This window comes from Panthera pardus, unplaced genomic scaffold, assembly GCF_024362965.1.
Source record: "Panthera pardus isolate Hobbes unplaced genomic scaffold, ASM2436296v1 HiC_scaffold_16, whole genome shotgun sequence".
NCBI lineage: Eukaryota > Metazoa > Chordata > Mammalia > Carnivora > Felidae > Panthera > Panthera pardus.
Genome location: NW_026526721.1, coordinates 2,461,150 through 2,478,022, shown reverse-complemented (window position 1 = coordinate 2,478,022; position 16,873 = coordinate 2,461,150). Strand labels below are relative to the sequence as shown.

Sequence of the window (16,873 nt, the reverse complement as noted above, 5' to 3'; positions counted from 1 at the left end):
CAAAGTGTGCGGCTGCAGGTTGCGATGCTGCACGGCAGGGCACAGGACAGTCGTCCCTGTGAAGGGAGCCCCTGGCCTCCCAGCCTGCTGCCCACGGTGTCCCGCCAAGCCCAGGGGGAGGGAGCCCAGGGCCAGGTGGAGACAGTGTGGAATTAGGGGATGGTGTGGAATGGCAGCACGGCTGGAACTCGTGGGGGAGAACACTGGGGGTGAGGGCACTGTGTAAGAGAGGGCTCTAGAGAGCTCAGGAGGGGTCCTCGTGGTCGTCGGTTGAGCACTGATCTGGGCACAGACCATCAAGGCGAGGAGAGGAGGTACTGGAGAGGAGTGGGCAGGACCACTTCTGCGGTCCACACAGGGTGGGGAAGGAAGTTTGTGTTCTCACCAGACAGGCGGGAAGACCTCACAGTTCAAAGGGCCTGGGTAGAGTCCGCGGAAGGTCACTGCCTCAGCCCTGCACACAGCCGGTTCAGGACTTCCCCAGCAGGGCTCGCGGCAAGCCTTGAGGGCATCAGGCTGGTTCTAAGTCAGTTAGCCACGTCCCCGCGTAGAGCTCACTGTCCTGAAGGGACTGTGGCAAGCGCAGCCTCAACGGCATCGAGCCCAGAGTCCGGCACCAGTCTGCAGGTAGGGGGAAGTTGAAACCCAGGAGAGGAGGGAAATCAGCAGCTGGAAACAGACCCGGGCGGAACGGCATGGGTCCCGACGTAGGACTAGCGGACAAGGGGGTCACGGTGTCAGTTACAAACGCGCTCCGTGTGTTCAATGACAATGACTGTGAGCAAGGAGAAGGTGGGAGATGTTGGAAAGGACCAAACAAGTCTTCTGGAAAACGCGCTGGCTGGCGTTCCGAGCAGGTCAGACTTTTCGGAGACCAGCTTAGTGCGCGAGAGGACGAGCCTGAGAAGCACCGAGAACAGCTGGCGGAGGAGAGGGACAGAACATCGGTGGGACCGTGTCCAGTGGCATCACGAGTGGAATTGAATTCCGAGAGGAGGTGTGCGCGGTGGGAGACGCTTGAAGAACACAATGGCTAGAATTTTTCCAAGTCTGACGAAAACTCACTTCTGGCTCCACAAACCCCGAGCAGAGGAAACGCGAAGAAAACCACCCCAGGGCACATCGTAACCAAATTTCTGGAAATTTTAAAAGCAGAAAACCTTAGAAGCAGCCAGAGGCAAAAACCTACCATGCACAGAGGAGCAAAGATGAAATTAGGGCTCACATCTCCGGAGAGGCTGTGCGTGCCCGGTGGTGGGGGAACACCTTCCGAACCGAAGGAGATCTTTGACTGCAGTTGTGTGGACGGCAGATCGTCTGTCCAAAGTGAAGGCCGAATAAACTCTGTGGAATTCAAGAGCTGAGAGAACTGACCCCTGCCCACCTTCCCCCAGGAGCCTCGGAGGAGCCCCCTCAGGGAGGAGGGAGGTGGCACGAGGGAGGGATGTGGGTCTGAAGGAATGAGAAGCAGCCGAAATGCAGGTAAATGTAAAAAAAAAAAAAAAAAGACTGTGTCCCCTTGTGTTAAACAAGCCCTTTGATCAGGGGTGGCTGGGTGACTCAGTTCAGCATCTGACTTCGGCTCAGGTCATGGTTTGTGAGTTCGAGCCCCACACCGGGCTCTGTGCTGGTGGCTCGGAGCCTGGAGCCTGCTTCGGATTCTGTGTGTGTGTGTGTGTCTCTCTCTCTCTGATCTGTCCCCTGCCCACACTCTGTATGTGTCTCTCTCAAAAATAAATACACATTAAAAAAAAAAAAGCCCTTTGACCGAAGGTTTACTGTTTAAAGTGAAAATGGTAACGATGTCTTGTAGAGTTGGTGATGTAATTAGATGTGAAAGGTCTGCAACAATGTAGCATGAAGTGTAGGAGAAGCGAATGGAAACTCTTGTAAAGTTGTTAAAATACACACCAAGTGTTAAAATGTTGGAAGGTGGGCAGCGGTGTAGTAAAAATATGTTGTAAACCCTACCGGGCAGCCACTAAAAACAGCAATGAGGTACACCTGACAAGCCGGAGGAAGAAGAAAATGGAATCATCTGAAAACTCCTGAGTCTGGATGAAGACAGAAAAAAGGACAAAATGAAGCCAAGAAACTCAGGACAATACAGGATGGAGGTAAACCCAACGGTATGGACAAGCCCGTCGAATGTGGACGGCTTGAAGACTAGATAAGAGACGTTTTGTCGGAGGTTGCCAGACCAGATGAAGCAGAGTAAAGTGCCATTCGCAGTAAATATAAAGCGTGGACAGGTTCAAGGAAAAGGTTGGAAAAAGAGGTACCGTGCAGATGTGAACCCGAAATGTCTGGGTCGGTAAGTTCGATTTCAGGACCAGAAGTGTTTCCCAGAATAAGAACGATGTGTCGCAGCGGTAAAAGGGGTCAGCTCGTCAAGAACACATAACGTATTGAATGTGTGTGCCCTTGATAACCGCCTCCAGATTCAAGTAGCAAACTGTGATGTCTTCGAAGGGACACACTCCAACCGCAGTTTCGGTTGGAGACGCCGTACTCCTGTGCCAACAACCGGTGGACGAGTAGATGTGAAATGAGTGCAGACGCAGAAGGCGTGGACAGTGCCGTCAGGCAGCGTGACTCACCTGGTGCTCATGGACCAGTGCCCCGCCCAGCAGCAGGACAGGTGCCCTTCTCAGGTGCGCGTGGGACACTCACCAAGCCCACATTCTGGATGATAAAACCAGTCTCCGTAAATGGAGAAGGAGTCAGCCATACAAAGCATTTTCTCTGACCAGAGACCTAACTAGGAATCAGTCATTGAAAGCTATCTGGAAAATCCCCAAATATTTGGAAACAAAATTACCCTTCTCAGTAGCCCCCGGTTCCAAGAGGAAGGTAGACGACATTTTGAAATTAGTGAAAGCTGACGTATAACGTGTCACAGTTTGTGGAATGCAGGGACAACGGTGCTTAGGGAAAGATTTGTAAGCATTAAATGAGGGCATAAAAACTGTTCTCAAATCAATGATTTAAGCTTCAGCCTTAAAAAGCGAGCAAAGGAAATAAATAACAGAGCAGAAATCAATGAAATAGAAAACAATAGAAAGAAACTCCCCAAAAGTTGGTTCTTTGAAAGGATCGTTATAATTGATAAACCCCTCGTGAGACTGATCAGAAAAGAGAAAGAGAGAAGAGTGACCAAAATCAGAAATGAGAGATGAGAATTCACTACATGTCCTAGAGGTGTTAGAATGACGACAAGGGAATATTATGAAAAACTTTATGCTGGAAAGTTTAGAACACGGATGAAATGAACAAGTTCCTGGAAAGATGCAAATCACTAAAACTTACGGAAGTCAAAATAGCCCAAATAATCCTGTATCTGTTGGAAAACTGAATTTATTTATTTACTTATTATTTTTAGAGAGAGTGTGAGCCAGGGAGGGGCAGAGGGAGAGAGAGAATCCCAAGCAGTCTCCATGCTCAGTGTGGAGCCCCACACAGGACTCGATCCCATGACCCTGGGATCATGACCTGAGCCGACATCGAGAGTCGGACACTCAACCGACTGAGCCACCGGGTGCCCCTGAAAAATGAACTTCCACGTAAACACTTTTCAACGGAGAAAACCCTTGGTCCAGGGGACTGCGTTGATGAACTCTACCGGACATCTAAGGAAGAAATAATCCGAATTCTACGCAAGGTCCTCTTGTCATTGGAAGAGGAGTAAATATTTCTCATCCCATTTCATGACGCCAGCGTTACCCTCATACCAAACCAGACAAGGACTGCGGACCAGTGTCCCTCATGAGCAAAATCCTTCATGAATTTGGAAATTTTAGCAAATCAAATCCAACGGTTTGTAAATAGGACGCCGTATCACAACCAAGGGGATTTACCCCAGGAATGCAAGGTTGGTGTAACATTTGAAATCAATCACTGTCATTCACTATATTAACAGACAAAAAGGAAAACCATATAACTATCCTAATAGTGCAAAAAAAGAGCATTTGACAAACTTTAAAACTCGTTTATGCTAAAAAACCCACCAAGTCTCAGCAGTCTAGAAGTGCGCGTCCTCAGAGCATCTATGAAAACCGATAGCCAGCACCATACTTAACGGTGGAAGACGGAGGGCTTTCCTCCTGAGATTGGGAACAAGGTCTCTCTGACCACTTCTGCTCAACATTATACTAGAAAAGGCAAGAAATAAAGGACGTACAGAATGGAAAAGACGTAAAGTTGTCTTTATTCACAGGTGGCATAATGGTTTCTGTGGAAAATCCTAAGAGAGCTACAAAACAGCCACTAGAATAAATCGGTGGGTTTCGTGAATTTATGGGAGGTGAGGGTCACTCTAACAAAATTAATTTTATTTCTCTATACCATTTAGCACTGAACAATTAAAAGCCCTGATAAAACAACATGTACAAGAGCTTCAAAAATATGAAATTCTTAGAGATAAATACAAGCAAAAAATGTGCTGAGAAATTTAAAAACTAAAATGGGCCAGAAGACCCAATGTTATTGAAATGTTAATTCTACCAAAATTGATCTACAGATTCAGTGCAGTTACAATCAAAATCCTGGGAAGGGTTTTTTTTAGAAACTTATAAGTTTATTCTAAAATTTACTTGGAATTCCAATGCCCTAGAACAGCCACAATAATTAAAAAAAAACCTTTTAATGTTTATTTCTTTTGGAAAGATAGAGAAATGGAGCACGAGCCGGGGAGGGGCGGAGGTGGGGGGGGGGGGTGTGGACACAGAATCCGAAGCAGGTTCCAGGCTCCGAGCTGTCAGCGCAGAGCCCATCGCGGGGCTGGAACTCACAGACTGTGAGATCATGACCTGAGCCGAAGTCGGACGCTCAATCGACTGAGCCACCCAGGCGCCCCAAGCCACAATAATTTTGAAGAGACAAAGAAAAGCCCACCTGGTTTTAAGACTTTCTCCATTGCTGTAGCAACAGAGACATTGTGGAACTGGGAAAAAAGGTATACGTGAAGATCTGTGGGAAAGAATAGATTCCGGAAATAACCCCCCACACTTATAGTCCGTTGATTTTCCACAAAAGTGCTGATGTAATTCAATGGGGGAAATAATAGTATTTTCAACAAATGGTGTCAGGACTTTGGACCCCCGCATGCAAAAACAATGAACCTTTGCCCTCCTTCATCGCCTATTAAAAAATTAACTCAAAATGGATCACAGACCTAAGTGTGAAAGGTAAAACTGTTAAGATTTACAGAAGAAAAAGTGTGGGACATTCATGCGGTGGAATGCTATTCAGCCTCAAAAACGAAGTTCTGACCCACGCCACAGCGTGGATGTACCTTGAGGACATCACGCTCAGGGAACTAACCCAGAGACGGAAGGACAGATCCCGTAACGCGTCCGCTTACGTGGGGTCCCGGGGGGGCAGTCAGGTACATAGAGAAGGCAGGACGGGGGGTGCCAGGGCTGGGGTGGGGCTGGGGAGTCGGTGTTTCGTGGGGACAGAGTTCCTGTTCCGGAAGATGAAGGGTCCCGGGGACGGAGGGAGGGGACGGCTGCACAACTTAGCACCACGGAGGTCAGTGGTGCCCACTTAAAATGGTTAAGGTGGTAACTTTTTGTTTGTGTGACCACCGTTTAAAACAAGCAAAAACAAGGGCCACACTTAGCCAGTGAGCCTGGGCTTTCGCTTTGTGGCTGCTGGGCTGACGGGGTGCGGGTGAGGGGACTGCCCTGGAGAGGAGCCCAGCGCCCGCCCGGTCGGCGGGGGGCCGTGAGCGGGCTCTGAGCACACCGGCCGATGCGGAACCTGTGCGTCCAGAGGGGCCAGAGGCTGGCGGCCGTTCTCCACCTCCCGGGGTCAGCACCCCTCCCTCGTCAGCTGTCCCTGAGTCTGTAGGGGACAGGGACGTTGCTTTGGTCTTTCCTAGGTGTGACCTCTGGGTCCCTCCGGGTCTGTTCATTAATGAGCCATCTGTTGGGCCTCCTTGCCCGGCAGCAGGGAGGGAGGACGGCACATGGAAGGGCCCCGGGGTAGGCTGTGTCCACGGGTAGGCTGCCTGCCTGGGTAGGCTGTGTCCCCAGCCCTCAGCTTCTCTGGGGCGGCTCCTTTTGATTGGGAGCTCGGCTCGCGCTCTGGCCAGTGCGTGGGTTTCCAGTCCCGCAGAAGAACAGCGCACCTGTGTCTCTCACGTTTAGACCCTCAACTTGGAGACCCTGAGGACAGCTGCCCCGCTGGCTCTGCCGACCTTGTCCCTTTTGGTGACTCAGGAGATGGAGGCCCGGGTGTGCGCGTGCGTGCATGGGTGTGCATGCGTGTGCACGTGTGTGTGTGTGTGTGTGTGTGTGGTTATTTCTGTTTCCCCGAACAGCCCTGGAGCGGGCCCGCCCCAGCCGTCTGGACATGCCGCTTGCTGGCTGCTGTGGGAGCCCAGCCACGAGTGCCACGGTTGGTGGTCCAGCCTCGTGGGGACCGAAGGAACCACGTGGGGCACGGTCAGGCCTCACTGCGTGGTCGATTAATTTTCTTAAGGAGGCATGTACTTTATGGTTTTCCAAAAGGGCATTTATTATACTCAGTCCCTGTTTGTCCAAAATCCAAACGGTGAAGTTCTGGTAACGTGCCTTCCCTTCTGCTCTTTCCTGGGAGGGATGAGCTGAGCTGAGGAGCGGCCGAACTGAAGACGCCGTGCGGTCCAGGAGCTTCCGTGGGTGCAGCTGTGGGCGTCACCCAGGGGAGCTGCATCTGGGTTTCGCTAGCAGACCTGGAGTCCAGGAGTCCTTGTCAGGACACAGACCGGAGGCCCCCAGCTTAGACGCCCAGGGGTGGACATGTGACCTGGAGGTCAGCGTGCACGTTTGCCGTGAAGAGAGCCCGTGTTTGTGTCGGGTGGTCTCCCCCTGCGCCACCCCCCCCCCCGTGCCCCCCAGGAATCCCAGGGATAACCGGCAGCTTTGGTGGAGGGCACTCGTCCATCCGGGCCTGAGGACAGAGCTGGTGCCACAGGGTGGCCTCCAGTGACCCTGGCCTCTCTCCCATCCCCCTGTGTCCAACTCCCAGTGGTCGGGTTCCTTTCTGCGTCTGCACGCACTCTTGGGGTGATTGAGTGACAGGTTCCTTTTACATCAGTGGAGCCACGACCAGACGGCACCCCCCGCCCCCCCGCCTTCTCTCCGCCTGGGAGACGGCTGTCCTGGCGGGTGCTTTCTGCACAGATGAGTCCAGCCGCCGCGGGAAGGCAGCTTAACCTCCCAAGCGGTGATCTCAAGTGTGCCGACAGCTACCACGGGGTGAAAACAAACCACTTTTAGGGTATGAGCGGGGTTGATGGAGACCCACGCCAGCCCCAGACGTTCTGCACTTGGCGTCACGGCTTGCGTAAAATAACGTTGTCGCTGAAATACGCCGGCCCGGCCGCACCTCTTCAGTTTTCAGACTTCAGCCACTTCGTGGACTGTCTCCTTGGAGTGGAGTCTTTCATCATGAGGGCTGATTTGCTAAGTGGTGATAGAAATGTGATGTGCACGCTGACCGCTGCTCCGAGCGGCTCAGCTCCAGCATTCTGAATCCCCAAAAGGTCGTTTGCTTTTCTTCGCTCTTTATCGATTTATTGCCGCACTCGTGGTCTCCACTGTGAAACCGTCGCAAGTTGCCGTCTGCGGAAGAAAATCAGACCTGGCTGAGGCCCAACGCGGGGCGCGGCGTGTTCCTTTGCTTTGATTATCGTCTGGCGGTGGCTGTACTTCTCTCAGGCCTGGGACCCCTCTCCCTCATGGGCGCTCCGGCCGGCAGGGCTGGACCCAGCGTGCGGCCCGTGCGTGGCAGCGGGAGCCCTTTGATCTGTGAAGCGTATTGCACTGTGCACACGGCAGGCCTGTGTCCCCGATGACGGTCTGTTTCCGGGGGAGAGGGGCCAAGGGTCACTAGCCCTCATCAAGACCTCTCCCGGAAAGATGGGCTTTGGGGAGGTCGCAGATGGAAATCACCTTGATCTCCCTCATTTCTGGGGACGGGGACCACGAGAAACAATGAGGGCTGGCAGAAAGAAAGGGGGGAGGGCGGCAAATCGGAAGCATTGTGTTTTTAGGACTGTGATAGCGGAGACAGTCCCCGGGTCGGGTTTATAACCAGGTGTCAGCCAGACCGAGATTAACTCAGCATTCACAAACAAAACAACTGTCAGGGGCGCGGTGCACATATGCGTATCTGTGCATATACGCGTGTGTGTGTGTGTGTGTGTGTATGCACACGTATGTGTATGTGTTCACGTACACACACACGCACACACAGCGTACCCCTTTGAAGGGGTGGGAAAGGTACAGCAAAACCAAACACAGCACAGGCGATGTGCTCCAGCGACGGCCACCCGCAGAGCTAACCAGCATCAACATCGAAATAAAGCAGACTTGACTTCACCCTCTCAAAAGACGTCCAAGTACCTGATAGACACACGCGAGTGGGTATGCAACTCAGTCATCGGAGGACGGAAGATGAAACCCCACCGGTGTGGTGTCCGTGCAGTGCCGGGCTTGACGAGGGGGTGCAGCCGTGCGGTGCTCGCCCATCGCGGTATGTGAGGTGCGCCCCAGAGAGAGTGGAGGGTGCCTCAGACCTGCCGTGGCCCATGTGTACTGTGAGCCCATCCAAGGCCCTAACGTGGGGAGGTGACTTCCTAGGGCAAGGGAGGTGGAAGACCAGGGTGCCTGCGCTCTAGGTGAGTGGGCTCCAGGTGTGCGAGGCTCCGGGTGCAGGGGCTCCAGCCGCGGTTCCCTCTGCTGGGTGAGGAGGAATTCTCTCTACCCTGAAGGTGATAGCAGGGGGCCAAGCAAAGGGCTCAGACTTTGGCCACGTTGTGTCTAGAGGAGGCAGATAGCAGGCAAGCTCTGCTCTTTTCCTGAAAAAACCAGATCTTATCAGCGTCCAGGGTAATGAGTTAGACTGTTGTTACCACCACAGAGGCAAAAGGTTGGAGCCTGATGAGCAAGCAACGTCGCTTTTCCTTTAGCCTCTAAATTCTAATTGTGAAAGTAGTACGTGCTTGGAAAAGACGAACGCAGAACCAAATCTAACACAGAACGAAATCATTCTTTACTCCACCCCGGGTCCCACTCTTTTCCCTGGCTTGTGGTTGACCTTCCGCCACCTGTAACCGTTCTTGCAAAAACACGCACACACAGTTTCCGCAGACAGGTTTACACGTAAACCAATGGAAGTCTTAGCCTACACAGCGGCACTTTGTTGAGAAAACTTCCTTTTTATGTGTGTTCCGGGCGTGTGTGCATATACATACGTGCGCACGCGCCCACGCGTTGTAGAAAACGTCTGTGTGATGGATTCAGAGCACAGTGACCCCGTTACCAGCTTATTAGGACCAGAGGGTGCTTTTGAGCCTTGAAGTGTGTGTGTGTGTGTGTGTGTGTGTGTGTGTGGGGCTCAGAAGGCGTGGCAGACCTGGTGTACCGAGGGGCTGGCTGGGGGTCAGGTGACAGCGGAGACAGAGTCCGTGAAGGGTGACGACGGGCCTCGGCGCTCCGCAGTGTCTGAGCCCCGCGTGGCCCCTCGCCTGGCGCCCTGGAGAGTGGACTTTGTCCCCTCCTGCCGTGAGCGGGCTTTCCATTTCCGTCCGTGGCTGGTGCCGTTTGTGAGTCGGCAGAGTTGGGCAGGCAGGCTGTAGATGGACAGAGACTCTGCCGAGCAGTGCCTGTTTTCTGGAACATTCCACACCTCGTTCCTCCTGTTGAAACGCACAGAAGGGAAGGTGTGCAGGTTCACGTGCATTTGTTGACTGGGTCACAGCGTTTGTTCGCTGAGCTGCCTCCCTTCCCGTGCAGCAGACGCGGAAATGGGGCTGTCGGCCATGAGGCCACCGTGTTGGGACACCTGGCCTGCTGGGCCACCCCTGTCCCTTAGTGAATAGAACTAAACACTGAGAGCACCTCGTGAGCTGCTGTGGGAGGGAGCAGCAGCTGTTTGGCTTTACCCCAAGGGCTTCTGGTTGAGACAGAAGGAATGAGGCCGGGGCTGCCGGGAGGAGCGGAGGCTGTGGCCTCGAAACGGCCTGGCTCCCGGCATCGCCCGAGGGTGTCTCCCACTCACCTCCACATGAATCCTCGGACGCGGCGGGATGGAGGCGGGTGGCCGGGCTCACCTCTCCAGCCCCAGATGCTGAAGCGCGTCCCAGCGAGCAGATGGCATGCACGTGAGGCCGCCCCTCGTCTCGAGCGTGCTTTGCTGTCCTCCTGGGCCCTCGGGAAGGAAGGTGGACAGCCCTCAGGGAGGCGCGTGGGCCGCGGAGCAGAGCCGGGGAGGAGGGGAGACGTTGCACCTCCGGCAGCGGCCCCGGGGCCTTGTCGGCTCGTCCAGTCGACGCTCCTGTCATCTTGGACAACGGAAGCCACTTCCCTCTTTCTGGGTACGGCCCTTGTTGTTTACTGGTGTGAAGAGGCAGCTGAGGTGAGTCCTCTGGGGGTCGGAGCCTCAATGGCGGGCGTCCTCCTCTGGGGGTCGGAGCCTCGATGGCGGGTGTCCTTAAGCAACGGCGAGCGCTGCTGACCTTCATCACCTGCTTCTCCTGAACCTCATGCAATTATCACGTGGTTTTCTTCCTTGACCTCTATTGTCAACTGTTAGATCAACTGATTTTCCATAGTAAACCGTTCCTGAGACCTGGTATTCACAAATTTGGTCAAGGTGTTTTTCTGTGTGCTTTTGTGACGCCACGGCAGGAACTGCTTTGCTGACGTGTATCTAGGGAGCACCCCACCCGTGTTCATGCGCTCAGCCTGTTGGGTGACGGCATTTTGCCTCGTTCCTGGTTGGCTGGACCGTCTCTAAGCGTTTCTCCATGGACCACAGTGCTGGGTTGGGGGCTGAGACATGATCACCTTGCAGGGAAGCATATAATGGGCATGTAGGATTTTTTAAAAACGTATTTTGAGAGAGAGAGACAAAGCGTGAGTGGGGGAGGGGCAGAGAGAGAGAGGGAGACCCAGAATCGGAAGCAGGCTCCAGGCCCTGAGCTGTCAGCACAGAGCCCGACATGGGGCCCGAACCCACGAACCGCGAGTTCATGACCTGAGCTGAAGTTGGACTCTCAACCGGCTGAGCCACCCAGGCACCCCTGTATGTAGGATATTTTAAATTGACTCATACTTTATTGGGTATTTTTGTCAGCAGTGAGGTTGAATTTTGTTAAATTACCCACCCCCCCCCCCCCCCCGCCCCGGCATTCTTGTTAAGGACCTATAAAGAATTTTATGAATAGATTTCATAAGATCAAACCACCATTGCATTCATGGAACAAATCCCACTGGGTCATGACATATTTTTAATGTGCTAGAGTTGGTTTGCTGATAGCTTTTCCCAAATTCTGTATTCACAACCAGGCTTGCCGTGGTTTGAGAGGGTGCACGTGTGCATGTGTGACCGCGTGTGTCGTGCGTGTGGGAGGCGTGCGTGCCGCACGGTGCACGCTTGTGTGTGCAGAGGGAACCGGGACGGGCCTCTCTGGGCTCTGCAGGGAAGTCAGAGGGGCGGGTCTGCGGGTGCGGGGGCCTTTAGGCCCCAGCGGGCGTGCCGCCCCCAGGCCGCCTGGCACAGCACCCTAGAGAGGTTCTAGAGAGCCGGCCAGGGGCACGTCCGGTGGTGGGAGGATGGGTTGCAGAGGGAGAGGGGGGAGGAGCAGGTGCGGGAGGCCAAGGGTGAAGGGCCCAGTGGGCGGCTGGGCAGCGTGGGAGCCTGGCGGAGACTCGGCCACGATCCCCGGGGGCGACGGTGGGCGGCCCCGCTGGTGTGCCCGGATTCACTTGTCCCCGCGGTGCTGTCGGGGTGAAGGGGGCGTTCAGGCTCAACCCTTCCCATGGCGCAGCGAGGACAGCCTCACGCTGGGGCTGGGTGCGTGGTGGGAGGCGCAGACAACAGGCACGTGCACCCTCGAGCTGGGGCCAGTCAGGGGCCGGGTGACGTGCGGCCGAAGGCAGGAGGCTGGGCCGGAGCCCCCTTTTCTGTGCACAGACGGACGCGTGCGGTGGCCCCCGCTGAGAGCTGTCAGCAGGGCCGTGCAAGGGTCCTGAGCTCCAGGGAGGAGTCCGGGAGGAGCCAGATGGGCTGTGATGCCGACCTCTTGTGTGTCCTAGATGTGACGTGTACATGCCGCACGCACGCCTGCAGACACAAGTACACACGGCCGTATACGCGTCACAGAGCGCACTATACACAACACCCAGAGCCTGAACAGAGATCTGAAACCATTCGGTGGAGGTTTCCTCTCAGTGGCGGCTGCATGGGCATGTGAGACGTTGCATTTGCGCGTCTGACTTTCCGGAATGGAAAACATGTGCGCGTGCCGCTCGAGGGGAGCTTCACTGAGGGCTCCGGTCCTGGGGGCGGAGCCCTCTGCGTGGTCGAGGGGCTCCTGGGGGTTCTGGCCCAAAGCCAGCCCGGCGCCCGGTGCCAGCGGACCTTGGGTGCGGTGGCTTCTCGCACGACCAGCAGGGGATTGCTGGGGGGCCGTGTGTGGAGGAGCCTGTCCCTTGTCGGCGTGACCTGGGCCCCAGGGCACCCTGAGGGTGGGGGGAGCCTCTGCCTGCGTGCCTATGTGTTCCCGAGAGAGCCACTTCCTGGCGGTGTTACCTGGTGGGAGAGGAGGGGGCAGGGGAGCAGGGGTGCATTGGAGGAGGGAAGGGGTCCACTGTCCCTGGGGGCCGTGCTGGGCACAGCCTCCTTGGCTGTCTGTGGACAGGAGCTCAGACCCAGGATCTGTTCCAGTGTGGACCTCGTCCTTCTGGAAAGGACCTGGGGTTCTGAGCATCTCCATGTTCACGAAAGGGGGGATTCCCACACAGCTCAGGGTCGTCCTCACCGATGATGCAGCACGTGTGTGCTGTCTGTTAGGCACACGTTCAGTCTGCGTGCAAGTGTGGTAACAGATCCACGCAGGTCAGCTTTTCTCCCGTTAATAGCAAGCCCGGGGCCAGGCAGGCTCCCTCTGACCTCACTCGCAGCCTGCAGCCTCTGTGCTGCTGGTCATGGCTTGCTGGTCTCCCGGGGGCTGCTTCCTCCTGGCCATTTCATCTGCATTCCAGTAGGAAGGAGCAGAAGGGCACACCTGGGCCCTTACTGCCTTTTGAAAGCTCTCCCCAGGCTCCACCTAGTGGCCTCCCTGTCCCCTGTCCCAGGGGACTGGGACCTTCCCTCCTTGGCCGCTGGTGACCTGCCTGGGCCGTCCTGTTGGTACAGAGGCGAGGGACAGTGGATGGGGGAGGGGCAGCCCACTCCTTCCCACCTCTTGCTTCGTGGTCAGTATTCCAGAACCTTTGACCCGGTTTGATAGGAAGGGGCATCCCGGCCCTTCCCTCCTCGCCGTGCTCCGCACCCAGTTCCGGTTTTCAGCGTGGGGGTTGCTTCTCAGGTCCCGGCTTTCAGTGTCTCTGAAAATAAGAATAAGGAGAAGGGCACAGCCACCGTCTGGAGCAGGACTGTTCCCTGATTGGTGCAGGTCCGGCTGGACGTGGGCAGCGGCAGCCCCGGGCCACCCTGCTGGCTGTGTCTGCCTTCCTGGTTACAGAGTGTAGGTCATGGGTGAAAAGGACATCCCTGGAGACCCCGCCTCCCGGAGGCTCCTGATGGGGAGGGGCTGCAGGCAGGATAAAAGCCGTTGGCTCCGTGCACACCCGCCGCTTTCCAGGGACTGCTCTGCACGTCCGCCAGCCCGCAGGTCACAGGTAAGGGCGCGGCGCCCTGCTCTCTGGTTGGAAGGAGGTGCCGCGGCTGCCGGGGACCAGCCGGTGTTTGGGCTGCACCTCAGACCCCTCCATCTCCGCGTCTGCACCCCGCGGGCTCCCCGAAGAGCGGGGCGGGGCGTGGTTATTTCCCCGGGGAGCCCCCGCCTTGGCCCTTCCTGCAGGAGAGCTGGCCGCCAAGTTCTGACCCTGAGCTGCAGGGGAGGGCAGACAGATGTTCTGATGCGACCTGTCGTCCGGCCCCCGCCGGTGCCTGAGACTCGACGCTGGGATCGGTCAGGCCGCGAGGCGGGGGGATCTCTGAGCCGGTGCTGTCTCCCCGGTGAGGGTGGCCAGAGGCTCTTATCTGCCACAGATGTCGCTGGAGTAACAAACAGCAGAGCGCGACGGTCCAATGTCCGATGCCACGGCTCGCACGTGGCCGCTGAGCCCGCAGAGCCAGGGGCTGAACTGAGAGGCGCTGCGAGCCGGCACGCGGACTCCGGAGGCCGGCAGGGCAGGGGCGATATCGCGGGTGGAGAGGGGGGTGTTTTGGCCGCATTGGGTTAAGTCACACCATTACGTTAACTTCACCTTCTCCTGTCACTTTTTTCAGTGTTTGTTTATTTTTGAGAGAGAGAAGGAGGGCGAGCAGGGTAGGGGCAGAGAGAAAGGGGGACACGGCATCCTAAGGGCTCGGAGCTGTCAGCACAGAGCCCGACGCGGGGCCCAAACTCCTGAACCACGAGATCACGACCTGAGCTGAAGTCGGACTTGTAACCGACTGAGCCACCCAGGCGCCCCTGTCCTGTCACTTTCTAACGCAGCTCCGAGAGCGTTTAAACAACCTGCACAGCTCACTGTTGCCCCCGGGGCGCCGAGGAGGGTGACCTGTAAACTTGGCCCGAATTGCACTGCCTCTTTGCTCTGATCGCCAGCGGTTGTGAAATCTGGAGAATTCTTAAGTAACATGCTCACCGAGAGACGAGGGGGTAATTAACTGTCACTTCTGCTTTCGTCAGCCGAGCAGGCTGCTGCCTTAACCGACAGGCTTGCGCACACACGGCCGGAGCCAGTGGCTCCGGGGGGGGGGGGGGGGGGCGGGCGCTGGAGCTCGGGGCAGGACCCGAGGTAGCATCTTGTTTGGGATGCCTGCGGGTGGGCTCCAGTCTGGCCGAGAGCAGACACCCACACAGGGAGTGTGTGTGCGCGGGACCCACGTGGGCCGGAAGTTCTCATTTGTGGAGAAGAGCGATCGTGGTCCTCCTGGGGTCAGTTTCTGGGAGCCGAAGTCCGTCGGAAGCAGGGGCGGGTGGTGCAGAGGCAGAGCCGGTATCTGGCCAGGGGCCCCGGGTGGCGCGGGGTGGGGGCTGGACGGCCCGGCCAGGGGTCCGGGGCTTTGACGCCGGCCTCACCCTCACCAGGCCTCGCCCCAGGCGTAGGAGGCAGGAAGTGAAAACATTTGCTCACGAATTAAGTTGCCTGCCCCCTTACATCGATCTGTTTATTTTGTCACCAGACGTCGATTACCATCGCTGCCGCCTGGGGTGGGAAGGGGGTGTGGGGACTGTAGGATGCGGGCCGCCGCGCTGGTCCAGAAGCGGCTGTGGCCAGTGGGCTGCACGAGCTCCCACGACAGCACGTGGGAGACCAGGCGTGGGCCCAGTAGAGCAGGGGCCTGGGGGTGCTGGGGTCGGCCCTGGCGGTCAGCGCGCGCCTGCCCTGGGGCCCCCTCGCTGGAGGGGGTCGCCGGCCCCGGGCTGTCGTCTGCGTCACCCATGGCACGCACAGCCGGGGGCACGGCATCGGTGACCCCAGCTCTGGCTTCTTCACGGAGAGCGAGCGTTCACGCTCCCTGGGACTCGGTGTGCTTGTTCTCTCTCTTCTCACGTGTTCCTTCCCTTATGTGACATAACCACCGGCCCCTTGTCTTTACAAGTGTTGGTGGAGGACTCAGCCCGACGCTAACAGGAATGACGGCCTCTCCTTCCCTGTTTTGCACAGATATCTGCGTAGCTCTGCACGGTTTAGTAAGTCTGTGCAGCTACAGGGGCAGCTCCCCGGAGTGAGTCTGGGCCCAAAGAGCCAGCTGTCCCTGAACTTGTCACTGCAGGCGGGGAGACGGGGTGGGGGGGTGTGTGCCTGGGCCGGGCTCTCCCGGGGCAGGGGGCCGCGGGAAGGGTTTCTGCTGCCTGCGGGAAGCACGTGGGGCCCGCCGGTGAAGACACGGGCCACCCAGAGGCTCTGCTGCGGCAGGTAATGTGAGAGCACGTGTCCCCCCCCCCCCCCACTCCCCCCCCAACCAGCAACAGACGAGCTCAGACCAAGGTGGCTGCCCCGGCCCAGGAATGGCACTGAAGGACACACCCCAGGGAGGGAAGTGCCCCACGGTAGACGGAGACACGCGCGGCCGGCTTGTGCTGGGAACTCGGGGCTGGCGCGGGGTGTCCTGCTGAGGAGAGGAACCGGGCGGGCAGGAAGGACACAGCCCCTCGACCTTGCGGGACGAGCCTGGCTGTCGGCTGGCCCTCTGTCTGAGCTGTGCGTTCCCGACATCACAACACAGCGAGGGCCTCAAGTCTTTTGTCCCTGTTCTAGAGCGAGGGCCCCAGACGGCCAGACAGGTGCAGCTGCACGGAGGCAGAGAAGGCTCACGGTCAGGGTGACGAGAGAAGGCGGGGCGGCCTGCAGCCGGAGCTGGGCTTCCCTCCAGATGAAGCTTGTTTGGGGAAGCACTTTGGAGGGACCCCGTGAGGGCGTGGCTGCTTCAGATGCTCACCTGCTAAGACAAGACGGGACCTGGACGCAGCCCCGGCTGTGAGCTAGTGACGCTGTCTGGGGGGAGGGGGTGGGGGGGGGAGCTGAATTCAATGCCAGGAGATGAGGTGAAAAGCCAGTTTGTCACCGACCTTCTGCACAGTGTGGCTTCAGTGTCCCAATGCTTCTTGATCCCAAACCCCAGAGTCAGACGGGGCGGACGTTCCTTCCGGCGGGGGCAGCCGCGGACCCCAGCACACGCTGGGGGAGGCTCAGAGGGTGGTGGTGAACGGCAGCCCTGGGAGGTGACAGGAGGGCCAGATGCCAGCCCCCGGGTGTCCGAGGATGCGCGTCCACCCACACGGGTGCCGTGGCCGGTCCCTCAGACCAGCAGGCAGCGGGGAGGGCCGGGGACACCCACAATCAGAAGTCTGCAGAGGGGG

At 57.2% G+C, this 16,873-nt stretch overlaps 1 protein-coding gene across 2 annotated transcripts in view; it reads left to right on the top strand.

The window, feature by feature from the left end:
- AGPAT3 (1-acylglycerol-3-phosphate O-acyltransferase 3) overlaps nucleotides 1–16,873 on the top strand; it is an 80,435-nt gene that overhangs the window by 22,698 nt on the left and 40,864 nt on the right. Inside the window, exon 1 of one of the 2 annotated variants that reach the window (XM_053902997.1) lies at nucleotides 13,559–13,676. The exons of the other annotated variant lie outside the window; for it this stretch is intronic. The gene's annotated coding sequence lies outside the window, so the exon portion shown is untranslated. Of the gene's footprint in view, nucleotides 1–13,558; nucleotides 13,677–16,873 lie in introns of those variants that run through there. 2 annotated transcript variants of the gene reach the window in all.